General features: G+C 41.2%; 4 non-coding genes across 4 annotated transcripts; all 4 read left to right on the forward strand.

Moving 5' to 3' along the window:
- The first annotated feature begins 238 nt into the window (after positions 1-238).
- On the forward strand, positions 239-310 carry trnaa-cgc (transfer RNA alanine (anticodon CGC)). The gene has a single exon. It is a non-coding gene; the product is annotated as a tRNA-Ala (tRNA).
- Positions 311-1,642: 1,332 nt separating this feature from the next.
- Positions 1,643-1,715, forward strand: trnak-uuu (transfer RNA lysine (anticodon UUU)). The gene has a single exon. It is a non-coding gene; the product is annotated as a tRNA-Lys (tRNA).
- Positions 1,716-4,262: 2,547 nt separating this feature from the next.
- trnat-cgu (transfer RNA threonine (anticodon CGU)) lies at positions 4,263-4,334 on the forward strand. The gene has a single exon. It is a non-coding gene; the product is annotated as a tRNA-Thr (tRNA).
- A 3,939-nt stretch (positions 4,335-8,273) lies between these two features.
- On the forward strand, positions 8,274-8,367 carry trnai-uau (transfer RNA isoleucine (anticodon UAU)). The gene is made up of 2 exons: positions 8,274-8,311; positions 8,332-8,367. It is a non-coding gene; the product is annotated as a tRNA-Ile (tRNA).
- The last annotated feature ends 439 nt before the right edge of the window (positions 8,368-8,806 follow it).

An 8,806-nucleotide genomic window follows, 5' to 3' on the forward strand; every position in this document is an offset into this window, starting at 1 on the left:
CTGGGAATTAACCACCGTCGCACGTGTGACTGAATACAAAAATAGTAGATTAATTTGTGCCCAGTCTCTTGAAGCTTCAATGTGATTATTTTTCCTTCCTTATTTCTTCATTCCCATGAATTTACTCTGTAGTAGAGGAAACGCGAAAGTGGGAAACTGCATGCATTCTTCGTGAGTGATGGATTGTGATCAGTGAGCATCTGCACATGCCTAAGTCTCTTCCATTTCCCTTCGCATCGGGGATGTAGCTCAGTGGTAGAGCGCATGCTTCGCATGTATGAGGTCCCGGGTTCAATCCCTGGCATCTCCAGGTGCTTTATATTACAGTACTCACGTCGCAATCTTCTGTTGAGTGAGAACTCTTTGCTCGTGTTCAGAGAGAGCCAGGTTTACACAATTAAATGCAGGCACACTCGACGTGCTGCAGAGTTGCGCTGCTGTTTTAAATGTACCTCATTTAGTTCTGTTAAATACTAAATTATTTGAACTAATAATTTAGTTCAAATTCAGGAAATCCAGAGATTGCTTCACACTTGTCGTGGCTGTTGCAGAAAACACCTGTTGAATCTCACCCGGGATTTCTTGAGAGATCATTCATCGAGCGAATCCTCCTTCTGAACTCCTCACTAAACTGAAAGCTTCACGAACTTTTCACTACGTGTCCTGTACTGTTACAAGTGCTCTCGTGTAGATGTGAAGCACAGCCACAAACACGCTTTGAACTTTTTCCGTTTGTTAAGCAAAATGCAAAAGAGCATGACAAGTATTGATTGTATAAAATATCCATGGCACAACTCGAGAAAGTACTGAAGGACTACACATCGACTTTTGATGATTACAAGAGATTCAAGAAACACAACGGTCCGCACCTGGGTTTGGATCCTGAACGCTAGAGTTAAAAGAACATAAGCGACGGATATGACCTATAAACTCTCTTAATTGTCTTATAGTTTATGAAATAAAACAATTTCTTAATAATTTCTAACTGTTGATAGACGATTTATTCAATTTTAACAAAATCACAATTGCAAACTTTTTCGGTTAAACTGTTATTCACATACTCTAACGTAGATAAACGTTAGTGTCTTCCGGTGTGTGAGCCAATTTCTCCCAAAAATATTTGTTAGTCTGTCGGGAGGCTGTGCAAGGTGTTAAGAAATACAATTTCTAAAAGACTTTAGAATTTCTAAGCTTAACATCAAGGCAGAAAAAATGCTGTTTTCTCTACAGAAATGCTCTTTAGATTTCAGCACTGTTGCAACTCCCTTTATAAAGGGTGTGCACACATATACAACCAAGGCATTGAAAGTTTTTTTTTAATTATTGTTCCAAAAAATGTTCCATTTGTTTTCTTTTTAATGTTGTTGATTAAAAGATTTTATTAAATGTGAAAAAAATCTGAATGTGAAAAAAGGTCAAAATGCTATTGAAAAAAAAACAGTAATGTGAGGAAAGATGGATTGTGGGAGCCCCTTAACTACCCATGTCATGCTGTATTTCTCACTCATTCTACTGGGAGTGGTGCCGTCGCTTCTGGATAATGTCTGTCAGTGGTCATCCCAGACGGGTCAGGTATGACTGCTCTTCGGCACAAGAGACACGTGACTTGCGAGGATCCCGACAGTGTCGATTTTCGTTCAGAGCCCGGATAGCTCAGTCGGTAGAGCATCCGACTTTTAATCTGAGGGCCCAGGGTTCAAGTCCCTGTTCGGGCGGTTGTGCCGTTCTTAAGTCTCATGTGAATCTCATTCTAAATAGTCTTTTATCTTTCACTCTTCTAGCTGTACTGTGGTTATTTTAAATGTCCATTACTTGTATTTACTGTAGTGTATTTAGTGTTTCATTTCACAAACCGAAAATGTTCAATAGATCTTGTCACTCTACTCCACGTAATCATCTAAATTAAATCACAGTAGAGTACAGAACACGCAGTGAGGAGCTCACACAGTGAGTACTCTTGAATACGACGAGAGGAAAGGCACACTGCACATCTGCAGAACATCACGTCCGAGTTTACAGCGACAGCAGAGGTTAGAAGCGAAGTAGTTTTTTATTACTCGCTCGCTGAACGATCTCTCAAGAAACCTCGGTTGAGATTTAACGGGTGTCTAACGATCACGTTCAAAAAGGTGACGATAAGTTTTTTTTTAATTAGGTAGCCTTAATGGCAACACAGTGTGAGTAATCTTAAAGCAGCTGCAGATGGAGTAGCCGTAATGGCAACACAGTGCTTTGAGTTCGGCTTTTCTTATTTCTTCTGCAGAACCAGTGGTATCGGAATATACTGATCCGTATAAGAAGCGCTTTCGGTTTCTGATCATTTTTATTGAGCGCTGCTCTAAACTTTACATTTGCTCGGGCTAGTTTTCCCCATGAAAAAAAGACATATCCCTAATTACATGATTTTTCATTTCATGATTTTTCTTATCAACGAGTAGAAATAAAATATATACTTCATTATAAGTACCACAGGCAAGATGGCTGGTGGTCTAAGGCGTTGCGTTCAGGTCGCAGTTACCCCTGGAGACGTTTGTTAAAATCTCACTTCTAATAAAGAGGTCTTTCTCGTTAGAGTAGAAACGATAGAAGCCTTAAGCGGGAAAAAATATCACAACATCTCGCATTTCACGTGTTCAATGTTAACTGTCTCAGTGGTTGCCTCGGTGATTGATGGCTCTTCTCCCTCGCAGGGTGACGGCAAACGTCGTCAGAGAGGGAGTCTCCCACGCACGGCTTTTCTTTATCAAGAGCTGAGACAACAGAAACAGACTTCAAACTGACATGAATTACTTCTTGGGCGTTTATGATCGTCTTTAAAACCTGAGAGCAGGTGAAAAAGTCTTTGGAAATGAGGAAATGACTGCTGACAGTAAACAGAGATGACGCTCAGCTGCAGATAAGCGCTCCTGGTTAGTATAGTGCTGAGTACCCCCGCTTGTTGCGCGGGAGACCGAGGTACGTTTCTATGACAGGGCGCTGGTTTAATTTTTTAACAACCTGACTTCACTTAAAAAGTGTGTACTGTGTACTACGTTTCGGACTAGTTACTGCGGTAGAATATGGAGATCATCTCCAGCTTTGAGCTCAACTGCAACAAGAAGTCATGCTAAATGTAGTATAGTGAGTAGAAATCGCGAGACAACAGAACGAGAGAGTAGAAGGCGGGGATATATGGTGTAAGGGCGTGATCTGTGTAGTTAATAAAGTAGTTAAAATAATATAAAAACGTCTCTTTATTAAAATACACATTTATGGCGACGAGAGATGAGTGCTTGACGGACTCAAAGCGAGCAGAACACTGCAGATTTTAGTTCTCTTGCTGGTAGAAACGAACTTTTGAATTTTCGGACTTTTCGTTTAGCTTGCGCCATGGAAGATATGGCAGCCGCGCCGAGAAGCTTTGCTTATGCCCAGCTTTTTCCACCGCTTCCACTGAACCTCGGAGCTCCAGATTTGTATACGGAATACAAGATATGGATGGAGTCGTACAGATTTTTTTTTAAACAGCCAGTGGATATACAGAAGCTCAGGATGCCGTGAGACGTGCTACATTACTGCACTGTATCGGGGCTCCCGTGCAGCGGATTTTCGCCAACCTCCCTGGAGAAAAAGGTACATATGAACAGACTGTAGCTGCCTTAGACGCGTACTTTACACCGCGGAGAAATGTGGTTTTGGAACGGCATAAATTTAGGCAGAGAACTTAGTCTCAGGACGAATCTGTTGATGTTTTTGTGACTGCACTAAGAGGACTGGCTAAATCTTGTGACTTTGGAGTATTGGAAACTGACATGTTAAGAGATCAACTTGTGGAAAATGTGCACATAAGAGACTATAAATTGCTGCAGGAGGAAGGGCTGACTTTAGAAAGAGCTCTTACAGTCGCTAGATTCATGAAGCAGCTCAAGCAGAATCAAGAATGCTTTCTGACTACAGTGACACTGAACGGGACGCTCGCTCAAACTTTACAAATAAAAGCCGAGCAGCAGGACGCAGTCATGCTAGAGAAATAGAAGAACAGGGGACGGCTGACATTACATGTTACAGGTGCGGACTAACAATGCACAAAGCAGATAAATGCGGAGCGTGAACAGCAAAATGTCTACACTGTAAGAAAACAGGACATTATGCACATGTCTGCAGAACATCACGTCCGAGTTTAAGGACAAGTATCCCTTTTATTGTTGTTGCTGCCTCCAGGCGATGTAAACCATATTCAGAAAAAACTAATTTGAACAACATTATTCCCTTGTTTCCTTGAAGGCGCGGTGGCCAAGTGGTAAGGCGTCGGTCTCGTAAACCGACGATCGTGGGTTCAAACCCCACCTGTGCCTGTTTCATCTGTCACTGCTTTCCTTTAGTTTCAAAGTCTTAAAAAAACTCGCAATGTAGGGGTCTCAATAGTAAGAGAACATAACTGTCGCCAGTGATTGGTATTCTTGCATATCCTACATTGTTTTTTAGTCGACAAAGCTTGTCTCTCTTCACACCCATCTTCCGAATGATCACCTCAGCATTGGGAAGGAACGTGCGCTTGGTACAGCCCCTCACTTCATGGTCTGATCACAAACACATCGGGTGAGCTTTCAGTCCAGGTTGGAAGTAACGTTCGAAAGCACAAAAATTCTGACTTAGATACGAGAAGACCGTGTTTTTTTAAACGATAAAATAATATACTGCCTGCAAGACTATGTCAAGTTCAAGTTTATTGTCATTATACTCATACACAGGTATATGGTATAACGAAATGCTATTTAGCTAGCTCTCGGACATAAGTAGTACAAAGAAAAAAACACAACAATACAATTGTATAACAAAAGAAAGACAGAGACAACAGCCGATGTGCAAAAAACAACAACAGGCAGTGTGCATAACAACAAAAAGGTAACAGGTGATGTGCAAAAACATGCATCAAAAGAATGAAATAAAGGGATAGAAATAATGGGGAGTGAGCTTTTGACATGTATGGTAGAGGTAGATTCAATGTGTGTTTGGGTTTTTGGTAAGAAAGAAGGCACTGTGAGGTTCAGATCATAGGTGAGAGGTGAGGTGAGAGTGAGAGAGGCTGGGAGTTTAATAGTTTGATAGTGCGGGGGTAAAAACTGTTTCTGAGTCTGGTACTCCGGACCCGAATGCTCCGGTACCGTTTTCCATGTCATGCTAAACGCCACAAATTGTGTTCGTCCAGTCGTATCAATCGTCCTAAAGTTACAGAAAATCGGATGCAACTGGTACAGTCAGCACCCATTTCTTCAAGATAGTGGAGCGGTTTAAAACAGCAAATTTACGGTTTTGTGTCTTTTAATCTTTGTGTTCCGCTCTCCAAATAGAGGCACGGGTTCAAATCCCACTCCCGACATTCAGGCGTTTTACCTTGTCTTTTTTACCTGCCTTTACAGTATTTCAGTCTTGTTGTGCTCGCTGACAATCACAGTACAAGGAAAACGGAGAAACCGCTTTGGAAAAACATAACAGACAGAAAAAAGCTTCGTAAGCACGTGAATGTGATTAGCAGCAGTAAGGTATGCATTCAAATGTTTAAGGCAGATTTATAAAAGCAGCAGAAGAAAGGTGCAGCACAATGCAATTTGTGAGAGTTCGCTGTTTTTTATGCTGCTTGGATTTCTTTCAAGCCTATGAAGTGACCCCCGTTTTATTTTCATTTTCAAACTTCAGAACCGAATAACAAAAAGATTTCATGTGTGACAGCATTCCGTTGCAAATACCGTTTCCACGATGTATTCAGCGACGGGAATGAATTATTTTATTTAGTGCTGGCTCAAATGCGAGGAATTTCAGAAAAACCTGGAAAAGCAACGCTTGCAGTAAATGACAAATTTAAAGCGTGTAGTCAGCATGAACAGAACAACGCAATGCTCTGTAAAAACGATCTGAAGCCGCAATTGCTCTTTTATCTCGGGCAGTTCATTCCGATACGATGTTTCCGCAGTATAAATGAAATGCCGAACTCCAAACATGTTGTTGCCATTATTGTTACTCCTGCTGCTGTAGTTTTAAGCTTTAATCAGTGGGTATGTAATGTTGTAAAGGGGCTGGACTACTTTGTTCAGTCCAAATTCCATTATGTGAATTTATGCTTTTTTAATATAAGCATTAACAATACAATGCGTGCTCAAAAACCGTTACTTATTAGCTTAAGAAGCGGCAGTGTTTTGACAAAGTGTGGTATTCGAACAGAAAATGCTGAAGTGTTTAATACTTGCTTGTGAGCAGATCTCCCTCGATTTAGACAAACCCTTGTTCGGCCGATGATTTCAGATCAAAATCTGAATCAAGTGGAAAGAAAGCTGAATTACGCTGGGTACTGGGTATCACTGTTACGCCATCAGGTCATGCTAGGAGGATTGGCGGGATCAAATTGACACAGAGGGACCCAATGTGGGGGCTGAACCCACAGTTCTGAGATTAAGAGATTCTTGCTCTATGGACTGCGCCTATATAACTCTGGTGCTACAGCAGTAATGTTTCTGGGTGTGGATGAACATGACATAATAGACTGACAGCAGGAACACGTGACAGTATCGCTATATTTGGCTGCAGTATATTGTGTTGAGAGCAGCAATAACTTTCCTGCAGAGATGGGAGTGCCTTTAATACAACTCTTTCAATCAGACAGAGTAATAGGAACCGACCTCAAGTTTCGGCTGTGGATCCATCTGCACATGGGGGAAGAGACAGTAAAATAGCGACGAAGAAACAGAAAGAATTGTGCTCACTGCAAAATAGGAAAGAAAGAGGTGTTAGGACACGTAAAACAGCTTGGCGATAATTTGCAGCGACAGTTTTATGTTATTTAGTACACAGATTTCTCTTCATGTTCCTTAAGATGTGTAATTTGTATGTTGGTTGTATGAGAACAGTTTATTCTAAAGTCCTGTCAATTAACAGTGGAGAGCTACCTGGTGCACGTCTTCAAGAAGACTCTTTTCAAGGTGATTACAAGTTTCTCGAACAAATCTGCGTCATATTTTTAAAATAGTTTAGCTAATGAGCAACGAGACTATAAATGAATTCTCCCACCCTCCATTCGAAGATAAAACTCCATGTGCGAGTCGAAGTTTCCTTGAAGCTACAGATGTTCGTCATTATTGGATATCCCCGGTGATATTGACTAAGGAGCTCAATTCTTACGTGCTGTAGTTCAACGTGCGCAAAACACTCATATCCCCTGCAAATATCGGCAAAGTCAGTGATATTCTCAACAATTTGTGCCATTGCAATTCGTGCAATTCGTGCCATACTTTTTCGCAATGTATTCTGACAAGCCAAGATCAGAGGGTCATATTTGAAAATTGGTGCATTAAAATGTCTTGTACTTCAGGATTTTGAAAGTCTATTACATTGTCTCTCACACCTCGGTGTCAGAATTGTGAGACGTTTTTATAATCAGGGGGGAGGGCCGTAGCAATAAGCAGAAAGCACAATCACCTTTTTCCCAGTGCAAGTCCATGTTATGGTGAGTTTTTAAAATTGGTTTGCGATTTTTTAAAATATATTCCATACAAAAATATAATTTGGACAGTCGCTATTTATTTGGATATTCCCTTTCACTGAGGATGTCTACAGTATTCCAGCCGAATTAGTACTGATCAAAGAGAGCCATCTACAGGCGAAAGGCGACATAACATCACAGCAGCAGCATTTAAGGCGGAACGAAAAACGCGAATAAGAAGCCATCTTCAGCCTTGTAGCAGACCCTGGGAGGCACGCTCAAAATATTCATCTTTCCCAGTACTTCAGAGTCATATTTAGAGCGCTTTACTGCAATTTTATGTGATTGATAGGAGATGTGAAGCCATCGAGCCTGTACTGCCATTTCTCATGCTTTCTCTCAGTGTCGGAGCTGCAATTGCGTGTAAAGGAGGCGACTTGAAAATGAAACGTGTAATCACCTTACAGAGGGTCTTCACGACGGAGTGCGTCAGCTAGTTCTCCATTATTGTCAATTTACTGGACTTCTGAAGAAACCTAGCTACAACGAAAATACAAACTGCACAGTTTAAGGCACATGAAGAGAAATCAGTGTGCTGATTGACTCAAAAAATGTCGCTACAAATAATCTGCCAGGCTTATTTACTTGTTCGACCACCTCCCTCCGTCCCCCTTTGCTGTTAGCACAATTCTTTCAGTTTCTTTTCTTGTATTTTCCTTGCTTTTTTAGTGTTCCCCATGTGGAGATGGATCCACAACCGAAACTGTTTTCACCCTGTGTTTCTGCAGCGTCAGTCTGTATAAGGATCAGAACTTGCCCAGCTCCAGTGGCGCAATCGGTCAGCGCGCGGTACTTATACAGCAGTGCATAGCGGAGTTATGCCGGGGTTGTGAGTTCAAGCCTCACCTAGAGCAGTGTTTTCAGCTACTGAAAGCAACTGTCGAGTTTAGATACTCTTAGGTATTTGATGGAGATAAACTAACATCAAATGAACAAGTAAAGGTTTATTTTGAGTCACAATCAAAGAAGGCTCCACAGCTGAAACATTATGTTTCCTTCTCTTTTCAGCATGGAATAAACCTTGACTTTTCCTTTGAAGCCCATGCATGCTGACGCAGCTCCCTACTAAAATTACCATCAGCTGTGTACCTCCAACTGACCTGTACACAAATATATGAGAGAGGTCTACTGTGATGAGAGGAGCACTGAAGACTTGAAAAAGCTCTCGCATTAGATTCTGTGTTTTTGTTGTTCCCCAGATTTGTTTTTAATGTTCTTTTTCTTTTGAAGGTGTTGCGTTTGTTTTTTTTTCATAGTTGTTAGACTACTACAGGGATTTACCTAGGTTCCTGA

The sequence above is a fragment of the Atractosteus spatula genome, unplaced genomic scaffold (assembly GCF_055471065.1).
Source record: "Atractosteus spatula isolate fAtrSpa1 unplaced genomic scaffold, fAtrSpa1.hap1 Scaffold_51, whole genome shotgun sequence".
NCBI lineage: Eukaryota > Metazoa > Chordata > Actinopteri > Semionotiformes > Lepisosteidae > Atractosteus > Atractosteus spatula.